The sequence below is a fragment of the Drosophila eugracilis genome, unplaced genomic scaffold, assembly GCF_018153835.1.
Source record: "Drosophila eugracilis isolate 14026-0451.02 unplaced genomic scaffold, ASM1815383v1 contig_513, whole genome shotgun sequence".
NCBI classification, from domain to species: domain Eukaryota; kingdom Metazoa; phylum Arthropoda; class Insecta; order Diptera; family Drosophilidae; genus Drosophila; species Drosophila eugracilis.
The window spans coordinates 856,543-871,234 of NW_024573387.1; the positions used below are offsets into that span (position 1 = coordinate 856,543).

General features: G+C 39.5%; 1 protein-coding gene across 1 annotated transcript in view; it reads right to left on the reverse strand.

Moving 5' to 3' along the window:
• LOC108114851 overlaps positions 1-14,692 on the reverse strand; it is a 44,215-nt gene that overhangs the window by 25,633 nt on the left and 3,890 nt on the right. Inside the window, exon 2 of the mRNA XM_017225997.2 lies at positions 5,747-5,783. The gene's annotated coding sequence lies outside the window, so the exon portion shown is untranslated. The remainder of the gene's footprint in view (positions 1-5,746; positions 5,784-14,692) is intronic.

Here is a 14,692-nt window from a genome sequence, read left to right on the forward strand (position 1 = left end):
TCGTCCATATTCTTCATCATATTTTTATTTTCTGGGTCAATCGTAGACCTCCGGGCTGGGCCAAACAATTACGCTGGAAATATTTGGGCTGGACGCGTATAGATGGACAACAATCGTTTTCGGGTTGACGAAGATGATGGGTTCCAAATTGGATAGAGATATGGCCATCGAGATGTTTATTCAGAAAATTAGGTTTCACCACCAGACCACTTTCATCTCAAGTCTCTTCCGATTTAATCACCAATAATTTGTTTCAATTAATTAATGGAGCTCTAACCAAATAACAAATGGAAACATTTGGCTTTGTCACTTTGCATTTGTGGCATCGACAACGACAACGACGACGACGTCGACGGCAATCCGCCGCAGAAGTCACCGTAACGTAACCATAAAAAACCCGACTCCAAATGTCCCGATTCGTTAATGTTCCCGATGCTCCAAGTCCCCGAATGTCTTCCTGTGGCAAACAACTTTTGGCAGCCACTGTGGCGCCACCACAGTCCTCACTCCGTTGAGATGACTGTGGGAAAAGCGGTCGACTTCGTCGAAAAGTCGCGGATAAATTGGACTGCGGTGGCAGTTGCGGCATCTGTGGGTGCGTGTATCTTTATTTCCATCCGGGGCTGTGGGAAAGAAGCCAAAGACCAACCGCTTCTCTCCCATATTCGGTGGCACTGAGAAAATATGAATTTTCATTTATTTCTGCCGCCTGTCGCCTGCCGCTTCCGTCTTTAAATTGGCCAAATTAATAAGTGAGCCAAGGCCGCGAACCCAAAGCTTCGGCAACAGGACAAAACATTCGCCACTCGAAACGTGGCGTTAATTGCCGGAACCCTCCGGAAGACTGGGGGCGCGAAAAGGAAAACACTTGAAAAAGTTTTCACGCTGCCAGAGATAATTAAAAAACTCAGAGAAGAGGATGCAACCTAAGAGACAGGCTAACTGGATATCCAGCACTGTCTAAATAACCACTGGGCTTAGCTCTTTCAACATTTAGTTAAAAACTCTAAATTTAGGAATAGGAAAATAAAAAGTTTCTATATGAAAAGGAACAATCAGAATTATCAATTTTTTTCTCAACTTTTTTTATATAGGTTTTAGAGGTAAAAATATAGTTTATAAATTACAGAAGTTAAGTTTAATGCCAAAAACTTTTTGATAGTCCTGAAATAAACTGACTGACTAAATTTGTTTGGATATAATTTAAGCTCTGTAATACATTTAACCATAAAAAAGCCAACAAAACTCGTTCTTTCCCCATTTAACAAGAATCGTTTAACGACAGCTTAACAAATATATTTTCATAACATTGTAAACTTGTTTATTGTTTTTTCCCAGTTAAATCCGTATTTTTCGTAACAATTTTTTTTGCTACCTTTTTTCCTTTTTAATTTTTGTTGTTTTTCCCTAATATAAAAACTTCCTTAACTTACATTCCAGGGAAAGTAATGAAGGAAACTTTTTTTTTCTCAAAAAGGCCCACGGCAAAATGTCCTTTCTGAAGTAAATGTTTGCCTCCTGCCTTAACTCTCAGCTGAAGTTTAATATGCCAGCAAAGAGGCTCTGATTGAGCTTCCTGAAAGAGGACAGCTCCGGCGACATGATGAAATTGGTATTTTTCTTAAAGCAATATTGTAATCTCTTTCCCTTTGACAACTATCCAGCTGTCTATCAGCTGGGGCCCCTTCCAAGGGTATTTTGCACCAAGACAAGTAATTGAGAACCCGACGGGATGCCTTTAGACCATGCTGCAGCTGCTGGCCCAGATAAACCGCAAGGCTTTGGATTTAAATTCGGGCAAAGGCGAGAGAGGAGAACCCAAAGGGTCGACTCAAGGTGGGCCTGTCGATCTGAATAATGAAATTGCGGCATTATCTTGTAGAGTACAGTTATGGGGCATCCAAATTGCAGTCGGTAGCCGGTGAAAGAACTCGACGCCAGTGGAAAGCCAAGCGGATGCAGATGATGCTGCAGGGCAGAAGTAGAACCTGAGAAAATGATACTCGATGTGCTGCGGCATCTGCGATTGACTTGCTGACTTACTGACAGAATAACAGCATGACTGACTGACTGCCTGACTGACTAACTGACTGAATGAGGGACTGGCTGGCTGGATGAATAATTGCGAAACTGCAGCTGAGCCCGCCGCCAGCTCTCTTATGCAAATCAGCCCGACCATGGCCGTGGTCTAGTCGAGTCATTTTCGCCAGCAATTTGCCCGTAATTTTCGCACATTTGGCCAACAGCTGCTTTCACATTTGCTCTCCACGGCTCCATTCTGCTATGCCACCATGCTTCAATGCTCCAATGCTTCATTCCACATCCAGAGGGGATCATGTTTGCTGGAACTAGTCGGTATGCAGATGTTGGGGTCCCAGCAGCGCCTCCCCCAAAACAATTACGTCAGTTTAGGCATGACTTCTAATTAACTGGGCGTTGTCAGGGCTCTCCGGAGGTGCTCTTTGAAAGCATTCCCGCTTTAATTAATTTTAATTAAAACTCAAAACCAAAATTGACCAGTGAGTACGATATACAACGCAAAGGGAAACAAAACGGTAATAAGGGATTACATAAAAGGGATTCCTAATACTCTTCACGGTAAATCTTCATTAAATAGAAAGTAATGAACGACTACAAAGAAAATGAGTAGGAAGTACTGGGCACTGCAAGTTTAAAGACTTTGTAGTAAGAATTATTAACTCAAGTAATTAAGACTCCTCGCAACATTAAATAATATTTACCGGCCCTCAAAAAAACAGTAAACACGTCTTAGAAAGACACTTCCTGTCTCAGAAAATCTTTGATAATGATATGGGTTCTGCATATGATACTAGAAAAACAGATTCTTGAAGCGGCGCCTAATCATCATAATCAGTATTTACGACATTCCCAGCCAGACGAAGTAAATGACCCCCCACAACCACACACAAACTCTTCTGCCGAAAAGAAAAACCTTTTCTTTATTGCATTTTTATGGCTGCCTGATTTTATTTTTAGTGCAAATGTGGCTATTGTTTCACTTGCCAACAAAAGAACAGACCCACTGACGCATGTTCGTGTCCATGTTCATGATGGGTTGTTTTCGTTTTTGGGTCTGGGGCCCTGTAATTAATCATAAAAATTGTTTGCACCTTGCCGTGGTCAAACCGCAGAGTCCAGTGTCGTTTTTCGTCGAGTTCTGGTCACGTATGGCATTACGCACTTCCGTTTCCGGCCCTGTGTCTCTTTCCCTCCCTTTCGAAGATTGGATTTGCGTTGGGGCTTGGGCTTGGGCGATTCAGTTTGCTCACCCGCGCGAAAGCAAATAAAAATATATATAAAGATCCAAAAATCAAAAACTTTTATTGCATTCAACTTGGCGAATGTTTCGCTTCCGTTTATATATACATTTTGCACGCGCAAAATTTATTTTGTGATTTATGGGACGCAAAGCCAACAACAGACACGCAAAGGGCAACAAACTCGCATTTGCAGACATGTCGGCGCGACTTTCTGGCCACAGACATTTAAGTACAAAATGTTGTCCAAATCAAGGGAAAAAAGTAACCTTGAAGTTAGTAGGAGCCGGCTTTTATATCGGATATGGCCAATATGCTTTCATCTTTTTAACAGCAAAGTAATAAACAAGCATTAGGGCAATCTGAATAAATCCAAATTTTTGATATTAAATCTTAATGAAGATGTTGATAGAGACATATAGTTGTAAGTCATCCGTTTATAGGAAGATAAAATGTTCTCTAAATAACTAAATAAATTCGATTTAAATATTTTAAAGTGAATTTAACCCACATAGTCGGACTGTATTACAAAATTTTATAATTTGTAATTTAACAAGCGCAACTTTACACTCATAATCAGCTCTTAAGCCAACCCGTCACATAAGTTAACAAATAATTACTCAATTAAACGCAATTTGTCACCAATCACGTTCGATCATAAGTGGGCAAAATGGCGAAAAGCCACCAACCGCCTTCTGGCCAATACATTTCCCAACCTCAGCGGCCATTTAGCCCGTAACCAACTTTTATTTTTCATAAAGCCTCTCGACGGTGATTGCCGTTCGGTGGTGTTTGCATTTTTTATACAATCGGTTTATTCTTTTTAAATGGTTTGCATTATTTAAGACGCAACTGTCAACAAGCTGTCGACGACTGTCAATTGTGAAAATGTTTTGCCCCAGAGTTTTCCGCCAGCAAATCATTTATCCCTGCAAACTTTCCGAGGGCCACTTTGCAGGCCTTGCATTGATTTTCTGCTTCATTTTTGATGGCCAGTTGTGACATAAATAATATTAAAATCAGATTTGCCGATGCACCATATAAACAGTACATATTATTTAATCTCAAATTCGACCCTTGGGGTTTTTGTTTTATTTTTTGATGGGCTGGTAATTATGCTGTGCATACTTGGCTTTCCATTTGGCATTATGGTAATGACGGACCTTCAGCGGCTCCCTAACCTATTATGTCGAGGTGTTGGGCCGTCAAGCGACATATATTCGAATATATATATATGTATATATACTGAAACAAAACAGTTCAAATCCAAATCCAAATCCAAACCAAAGAAAAACCCAGAGACGCAGAGCCAAATCGCAGGGGCAAACAATGGAGTGCGAGTGTGTGTTTGCTCAGTCAGCAAGTGACATGCAATTATTTATACATTAGCGCTGGAACGAGGAGGAAGGGAGGAGGAGGAGAGCAAGGTAAATATTTGCCACAAACTTTTGTCAAGTTGTACATTGCGTATTCGGTAAACAATTTGAAATACATTATCTGCTGGCGCTGAAGAAAGAGTTTTTTATTTGCCAGCTTGAATGTGGGAAAAGCAATTATCGAATGGGCCAACAAATAAAATAGGGATTCACAGGGCTTAATGGCATCTAACGGGGAATCCAACTTAAAATCGTCAGGAAGTCAGGGGCATGGAATCCATTTAATAATTTATCGTTGGCTCGAAGGACTCGCTTTAATGTGGCCTGGTAAAATATGCAAGACCTTAACCGCCTGCGGCAGTCACTCCCTTCAATCGCTCACTCATTCACTCGCCCAGTCAGTCAATCGGAAGGCCAAAACCAATCGAGAACAGACGACAGGCGAGCTCAAAGATAAGGAAATCAGGAAGTTTGCCATCCCTTCTCCTGTGCAAATTCCTCTGTCTACTTGTTGCTGGTAAATGTTTTCCACTTGCGCTCACATGAGGCAAGCAAAAAACGCCTTAAGGTGTTTGGCAAAAAAAAAGGCAAATTTATGAAACCCAAGGAAAAACCTCAGCCTTAGCGGTTCACGTTCGGCTGATTTGGAAAACATTTGAATGGCGCCATAAAATCACTTAAGTGTGTTTTGCCGTACACGTTCCGTTGCGCCCATTTCAATATTTTTTGTGGCATATTTACGGGCGTTGACGCACAGGATTTAAGGATTCAAGGCCCGTAGGAATATGCAGCACGGATCGGTTGGGATGGTAACCGAAAACCCATCAGAGCCAAAAACACACATTGCACCAATTTTCGGGGAAAGGGCAAGGACGAGGCCGGAGGAGAGGGCAAAAATCGAAATGGCTGTACTCAGCATATGTGTGTAGGCGCTTTTCCAGCTTTTCCGAGGGGAATTCTGTGTTCGACTGCGAAACAACCATATTAAATTTGTTATAAATTAAGATTGATACCGATGCGTCCCGTGGGCCCTCTAGAGTGTGCGTGCTTTCTTCTTGGGGTTGAGCAACCCGTTTCCATATTTCCACTTACCTCCACTTCTTGGAAGCTTTTCCCGTCGTATCATTAACTGCAAAGAGAAAGGATGAAAATGATTATTAGCTAGAGTAATCTCTTAAGCTACGGATTTGAATAACGATGTGGTTGTGGGAAACTTCTAGAAGCAAAATTGATTCTCTGAGCCAGCGCTTCCTGGAAGTCATTCTTAAAGGAAAACTAGGATAAGCTTTATTCACTTGCCAAAGAGTGAAAGCCCTTTGTGGTTCAGTGAGTCCACCAGAGTCTGCCAACCGCAGAGCATTTTCAACTTGAATCAAGGATGCATGGCTTACTCAAGTCCACCATTCGATTTTCAAGGTTTATGAAGTGCAAAAGTTAAAGATTTTTCTAGAATATGCCTTCAGTCAAGCTGCTTACTTTGCTTTTAAAAACTAAGAGAGAAATAGTATAAAGGTTAAAGATCTGTTTTAACTTAATTACAACTGGTTTTCAAAACATAAGTTGGTTTATGCAGAATATTAAAAAATTATACGTATATGAGAAAGTTTTCCATAGTTTTACAAAAAGTTTTTGGCAAAGTTCGGTAGAAATCAAAAAGACAGTAACAAATTTTTCCCTTACATATTCATGAGACAACTTTTTCTTTGACAGCCTGCCAACGGTTTCGTTAATGCCATGAAAATATTTTAATTTCCGGCGAAAAGCTTTTCCCTTAGCCACTTTCCTAGGCCGTCACTTAACCCAATATCGGTGCCGATAATTTAGCCATTGCAGTAACCGTTACAGTTCCAGCTAATTCACTTAATTTCGCACTCGAAAGTGGCCAGTGAAAATAAAACAACTTAAAAAGCGTTTTTCCTGTTGTTTTTTTCGTTTTTCACCCCGCCTGAATTTATCGCCCAACTGCTGGCAAACGAGTCGTGCAGTTCAGGGCCTGGGCCATCGAATGGCTTTTTAATTGACAGGCTTGGGAGCGTGGGAGGGCTACTCCAAAAGGGGTATCCAATAATAAAAACAACTTGAGCAGCAGACAAAAAACCAAAATACAAAAAAAAAAGGTCAAACCAGGTAGGCTAACTGAAAAGCCATCGGACAGCTGCGTTGCATCGGCTTTTTGGAGCCGTTAGTGGAGCTGTGATTTCGTACTGGGATCGGGATTGGGATTGGGATTTGGAATCGGTGGACGGCAGCTGGGAATTCACTCAGTCGTGGGGAACTCGACTTGATTAAAGATTTCACACTTGATTAAGCACTGGGGCCAACCTGGTTGGAGGCATTGTTGTAGCGGATCCAATTGCCAGTTTCAAGTTCGCCGGGGCCATTGCAGATGCTTTTTCTTTACTTTTTTTACCTTTTCCCTCTGCTTTTCTCAGCTCCGAGAGCCGAATTTTGTTTATTTTCCAGTTTAACATAAACAACTGCAATTGTTCAAGGTAAATTGGTGGACAAAAAATGTGCAGAACAATGGCAGTTTAAGCGTTTATGTATTTAAGTTTATTGGCACAGAATTTGGTCTTTTAATTGGGTTTTTTTAAAAATGATTTAATTGTATGTGGAAAATGAAGAATACTCTCTATTATTCTGCAGTTTTGTCTTGTTTGATTGGGAGTTGTTTGGTAATTAAATATTTTAAATAAATAATAATGGAAATAAAATTGCTGGCCTTTTTTTTTAGAGTTTTAGATCTTCATAAAGGAAACTTTAAAAATGCAAATAATTGGATTTTATTTTGTAACTAAAAACCAGAATTTCTTCTACTAAACCATTGTTTTTATTAATTTACATTAATGGTTACAGATGGGAAAAACTTTTGGTAAATTTCATACAAAGTAACCTTTTTTCGAACTGAAAAATAATCTTCTAAATGAAATGAATAAAATGAAATCTTTTTTTCCAAATATACCCCACTCCATTTCCGTATTTATCTCTATCAATCTCGGTGGCCCGCCAGCGAAAAGAAAGAAAAAAAGACAGTCTTGCACAAAGCCACACAAAAACTCTCTTCAAATATTTTATTTTATTCATAACAATAGCAATTTGAATATACCAGCCTTCTGGCTATTTATCTGGCCGGCTTAAAGCCAGGGCAATAAAGAAAAAATGATGACCACAAAGCAGAAAGCCAAAGCAACTACAATTAAAATGGGAAAATAAAACTTTGAATCGTGATCCCAGCCAGGCCATAACTGGGTCAAATCTCAGATGAGGGCGGACCCCTTTCGATTCGAAAGGGGATTGGGAATAGCTAAACGAAACTATGGGAGAGGCTTCTTTTGGGGGAAAACAAACCAAACCAAACCAAACTAAAGAGATCTCTCTGAAGGAAATGTAAAATGTGTCGGAAGAGAACTTTTCCCACGGCTTTCCCATGCATGCAGAATTGCAGGGTTAAGTGCAAAGTTTTAATCAGGGTGGTAAAATGGTAGAACTTCATTAATTTGCCGCCAACTTTTGTGCGAAACACTTGACTGGGCCTCAAATAAATGCCATTACAACGAGCTGCAATCGAAAAAGAACGTGCACGTCGTGCTGCCCCATGGAAAGCCAACGAGGCGGTTGCATAAATAAATAATAAAACAAAACTAAAAAAAATAAAAGTAACCCAAGCTGCCAGCAGCCGTTGCACATTTTATGCAAATATCGGCCAGCCGAAGAAAAACTTTCGTTTCAACCTAAGCGTTAATAGGAAACTCAGGGGTTGTGGAAGGGGTAAGAAGAAAATAGAAAAAAAACAACAGAAAAAAAGAGGGTGGTTCGTGAGGGATTCAGGCTGGGCCACATGACCGCACATTGCACCACTGCTTCTCGTAGACTCCTAGCAACGCCCCCTCCTCATTTCCTCCTCAAACGGTCCTTGACTTGCCCTCTGGCCAATGCATATGCATAGGCACTGAGAAAAACACTTTCTTTTTAATTTAAGAACTGAAAATACCCATGAACCGAAAATTATTTCTTTAAAAAAACCAAATAATATTTAATGAAAAAATTAAGTCAAATATGAACTTGGTCAAAAAATGAAATTCATTTATCAAAAACTGAAGAATATAAAATGGTTTTAGCTGCCAAATGAGATAAATATTTTTGATATTTTGTGGTTTATAATTATTTTTATTGAAACTATCGTAGCACTGTAATCTCTAGCGTATAATTTGTATCGATAGTAAGCTCTGCAGTCATTAGAAGTATCGAATAAAGTTCATTCCTTTTGCATCTACTCAACCAAGCTGGACGTTTTTTTCTCTCAAACGGGAATAACTCAACAATTTCCAATCCTTTGATGTTTATTCTAAGATGTGTTAGAAATACTTTCAATATCTCCAGAAAGTTACAACGGAATAAACCTATTTTCCTATTAGAAAAATATCTTTATTCTACTTTCCACTTGTAATAACCATTTAAATATTCATGGATTTCATTTAAGTTAACCATTTTCATAGGACAACATCCTTGATCGTATATTTTTTATCACCATAATTTCAATAACGTTTGTTCGAGTGTATTTATGCTTTTTCTGTTTATATGCAATGTTCCTCGACTAACAATGAAACTGCTATGAGTCCAGGGGTGCAATGCATAAGCTTGTATTATATTCATTCTGCCGCGCGCGTTTGCTGCTCTTTCAGACTTTATGACACGTGAATGTGTAAGGTCTTGTATCTGTGGTCTGGCCGAGTGTTTTGCGGTTTTTATGCCAAAGCCCAGCATCTGAAATTGATTTTTCATATTTAATGCCAAAGTATTATGAGCTGGTAAAGAAATGCACGAGGGAGCAGCAGCAGGATGGTAAATCTGCGTTTAGATATTCCATAAAACTATGAGAAAAACTTAAAATGAATTCTATGCTAAATAAATTCAAATGAAATCTAAACTTTTTGAGGTATTAGAGCAATAAATTCCACAATTTATTTACTCTTTAAGTTATTTCATAAACTTAAAATGCAATATTTATCAAAGGATCTGTGGGAAATCGTACAATTTCATAATAAAGCCAAGTCTCAGACTGTTTGTCGAGCAATAACCCATCGGCTTGCCGCTATATGTCAGCATTTGATTTCCATATTGACTGCAGGGGGAGTAATAATAACACTGGAGATATTGTGGCCAGGCATGGGGGCACTGGCAGCGACAACAACCTCGTAAATGGAAACCAAATACAGCCGTGGAATATGTAGATGCCACAAAATACGGTCGCCAACGGGGGCATAAATACAAATGTAGATGTATCTGGCAGATACAATTGCTCGCTCCGCGATGCTGCGATCAACGGATATTGAAGTAGTTTTTTTTTCGTTTCGTTTTTGTCGGTGCCTCTTATGCAAATTGTTTGGCGAATGTACAACTAACTCGTCTCGCTTTTTATGCATTTATTCATCATGACAACGAACATATATATAGTTGACTCTGTAACGATTATTCCGATTTGCTTGACCGAAAGCGTAACGCGCACGCGTTCGTCCCCAAAACTACAAACTAAAAAATAAATTCAACTAAAAATAAAACACACGGGTGCAATGTTCGTCGGGAGAGTTAGTCAAGCAGTCAATCAAATATGGCAAAAACCGCAGACATTGGTTTTTCATTGCCAACTCTAGCAGCCATCATCATCATCATCATCCCAGTTGCATTCGCACTTAGCTGAAGAGCAGCCAGCCAGCCAGCCAGTCAGTCAGCGAGCGTCTTTGATGTTCGACTGTCATTCCATACATACGGCTTCCATCACCGTCAAGAACAGTCAAGAGAACTGGCTAAAAACTAACTGCCTTCCAGCTGAGTCCTCTGCAAACCTCAAAAACCAATTCTATGCTTTGATTATCGCGCAATCCCAGTTGCCATTTGCCGAGGGTTTCCCCACAAGTTAATCTTTATCAATGGCTTTATAGATATTTATTTCCTGCTAATTGCTGTTCAATAAATTTTCGCTCAGACACAATTAGTGGGTATAAATCAATGGTAGATTTGCGAATTTTATTGGTTTTTTATGGGAATTGAATAAATTTGATTCTTCTAAAATAGTTGGGAGAGTCTGTCTTCGTGATAAAATGTAATTACATTGCTCTCAAGATATTTACAAGTAGGAAAACTTTTCTAAACTATTTTGAAGTTACTTATTCTAAGTAATTTATTTAAGATAAGATTAAAAGTGGAATGGCTTATGGTTCCCTTTCAAGAAAACCCTTCTTCTAAAAGTACATTAAGTCTTAGTTCATACATAATTGGTAATAGAACTTTCCCCAAAATAAAAAACAGCAATGTCGCCCCACGTGGCCAGCTCACATTTCAGTGCCTTGGGCCTCACGTTCCGCCCTAACTGTAGATGTCATGTGTGGGTACTCCAAACTCGAGAGCAACTTCTCCTCGTTGGATCAGTGTCTTCGGTGGGTCTTGGATGTATCTACTACTCATTGCACGGCTCGTAAAAAGCTCATTAAACAAAACGCTGTTGACAGACTGACTGACTGGCTGCCAGGATTGAAGGCGGGGTTGTATGGGGGGATTTTCGGAGATTCTCGGCATTGTTAAAAAAAAAAGAGAAGAAAATAAAAAAACCCAACATTATATCAACGCACAGCTAACGAATGTAACTGTAACTCTCGGATTTTCGAATGCAAAGATACATTAAAAGCGGCAGGCAACGGTTTGGCTGTCAAAATAATTACAAAGCCCGACATTGTAGCGACATGTAATTAACGTAAAATGCGTGTGCCTTCTGGTATCTGTGAAACTCACATGAATTGTATCTGCAAGATACACATATTACGTGTACCACATACAAGTACACAGGTGCCTAATGGGCCCACCGTCATTTGTTGTCTTGCCTCGTGAAAGTGAGGCACAGAACGCAATGCCACGACTAAATTTGATTAACCCAGAAAGAACAAAAAACACAGAAAAAAAGTGGACAGTTGGAAAAAAAAGCTCGTCATATCTTTGCCCTCTTTTCGTGTTGGTTTTTCATTTTTTTTTTTGTTACCCCTCCAGCTGATGTCATTTTCATTCATCGTTTTATGGACCGTCTTATTCGTGTGCCTTCCATTTAATTGAACGCCTCGGTCGCTGGAGTGATCCATAAACTTATTTCCCATACTAAAGCCTGTGGATCAAGTTGGGGCCATCAAACAAGGCGATAAACTTTTATGCCGTCCATGCCATTGAATGCAACTCAAAAGTTGCCGTAGGTAAGTGTCTCTCACTGGACATGAGACAAATATATATACAGCATAGTATATAGTTTGATGGATTTATCACTTTGGTATATAGCCCTGAACTTCATGGCTTATGATTGCGTAAAATGTTGGGTTTTCTATGCGGTCGTAATTAATCTGATTATGATCTGTTAATGGCCATGTACTTGCTGGGCTTTCGTAAGAAACTTCCACGACCCTCAAAGAGATAAAACGCTTCTGGGCAATATTCGGGCTAAAATGTTCAAAGGATTTGGTTTAAGGAATCTCATCTGCTTGCTCATTTCGAAAACATAACAAACTTGTGGGAAAACTTTAATTAAACGGAAATAGTTTACAATTTCCCAAAAACATTTCTATGCAAACAACTTGATTGAACTTGAACAGCAGTAACCTTACAAACAAGATGATTTAATTAATATTTGATATTAAAACAGCCCTTCACCTTAGCTATTAGAAACCAAGAACCACGTATTTATTTCCCATTGTTGGCCTAATTCATTAGGCCTTCTCAATTATCTGTCGGCCTTCGTGTACACATGTTTTAGGTATTTCCTGGCTGCCTATCTGCTCATTACGAATTGAACCTGTGCACTTGAAATGCTTCCTATTTTGCCTATTTATTGATAAAACAAAACTGAAATGTGACATACGAATAATTAAAAGCTTTTAGCCAGGGGGAGGTTGGGTGTTTGTAACGGCAGCCAAGCGCAAACAAAACATAATTAGTATATATGTGTGTGTGTGGGTCTGGATGTGTGTGCAGAATGGCATAGAGAACACTGACTGTACAGTAACAGATACAATTGTATCTATGTATCTATGCATGTCGCTGGCAAGCAACGACAACAAAAACAGAACAGAAAACTGAAAAAACAATTGCAACCAAACATTGTAGCCAACATGCAGCCACGACAGCAGCAACATCCACCGACAACCCGAAACACGGCATAATGCGACACAAAGTTCCGCTAGAATGCCCAGGCCCATGGCCCAAAACCCATACTCATGCCCATGCCCATGCCCATGCCCATGCCCAGTCCCATTCCCATTTACCGCTTTTGTTACCCTCCCTGCCACCATGACCCTCCACCTAATCCCTTAACAGAAACCAGCTGCTGCTGAACTCCTATCTTTTTGGAGAGAGAAAGGTTCTCGTTGCTCGGGCAATTGTTTAACTGTTGCCAAACATTCAGCCAGCAGGCAGCCAGCAAATATCGAGAATGCCAACTTTTGGCCAAATGAACTGCAAGTGCAGGCAACTCAACTTGGCCAACAACTTGGCTCACGAGTTTGCCACACAGTCTGAACTGCCATTAGAAGGGGTCGTCCAAGTGATGGCGGAATAAATGCTTATTCTGAATTTTTGTAACATAATTTGTAGGAACGAGGACTTTCGATATGAGTTATTTTGATCAGAAAAGTTTTTAACTTAGGTTTTAAGTTACTTAGATCTGATGATTAATATCTTTTATAGTTATAAACAACAACTATCTAAAAAGTCTTATAATAAGCTGGTATGTTTAACTTCCACTAATTAGTTTTGTTAAGCAAAGAAGAATATTTATTAGTAGCTAAAATAATCTATGATATAAATAAAACAATGCATTTAGGTTGATTGAACGAGTTCAGAGAACACGGAAGATGTGCCAACGTTTTGCTGCCAAGAGGTCAGCAGCATTGATATTGATGGATGGACCCCCATGGCAGCTGGAAAGCCCCCGGTAAACTCAATCAAAGCGTGACAGAGTGCCAAGTCCACGGGACTGGGATGACGGCTCAATAGCCTCACGCTCCAATAAAGTGTACACTATGTATATTCATAGAAGGGCCAGAAGGCCCTTCCGCCAAACATCCTGCTGGAGTTCGCTTAATACAATTTTGAACAAGTTGTTCTTCCTGCCCCATCACCCGCAACCATTTGTGTGTGTGCTCAGTTCATGTTTTAGCAATGTCTTTCGTTTACCTGATACATTTCATTCGCCCGGCACAGTCATAAGTTCTGAGGGAAATCGTGACAGGCAGTCAGTCAAGCGGAGTACGAAAAACGTTTGATACAAACCTCGACCCCAAACCCACCGCTTAACCCGCCAGGAGCATTCGTTATTAAAAAGGGTTAACTCATGCAAAATAAATGGAAATTTGGTCAACTAAAGCAGTGATGTAACTTTAAATCTGTATAAATAATCTTTAACAAGGTTTTTTGTTAACTTCTTTGATATTTATATTCACTTTAATTCTTAAAACATTTCCTTACTTCTAATGAAAATAGTAAAATAATAATAAATACTCACAATAAAGCAAGAAATTCCTCAAAATTATGCAAGTGAACCTATTAGAATTCCCAAGAAGACTCCTCTTATCCCGGAAATCAATTCTCAGGGAACCAGAATATGAAGAAATATTGGAATGTAAATTCTTTGGGATTAGCATAAGCGTGTCCGAAATGCTCTTTGCCAAACACCGAAATGGAAAGGAGGAAAATTTATTGTGAAAACAGCATTAAATTAATGAAGCGTAACATGGATTCTCGCAAGAACAAAAGTTTTCGTGCTCATTGTTAAGCTTCTTGTTTGAGTTACAATTGAGGCGGACAGACCCTTTCCTTTACCTCCCAAAAAAAGAAGAAAAATATGGGAAAAGATTGGGGCCAAAAGGAAGTTTGTGGGCATGTCATCCCTTTTATGTTTACGTTCCGTGGCCAAACTGTTGCTTCCAGACGTAACGAATATTTATGGCTTATCAATTTTGCAGGACACGTGCAAAGGAAAATATTAAAAAAAAAAAGCAAAAAGGT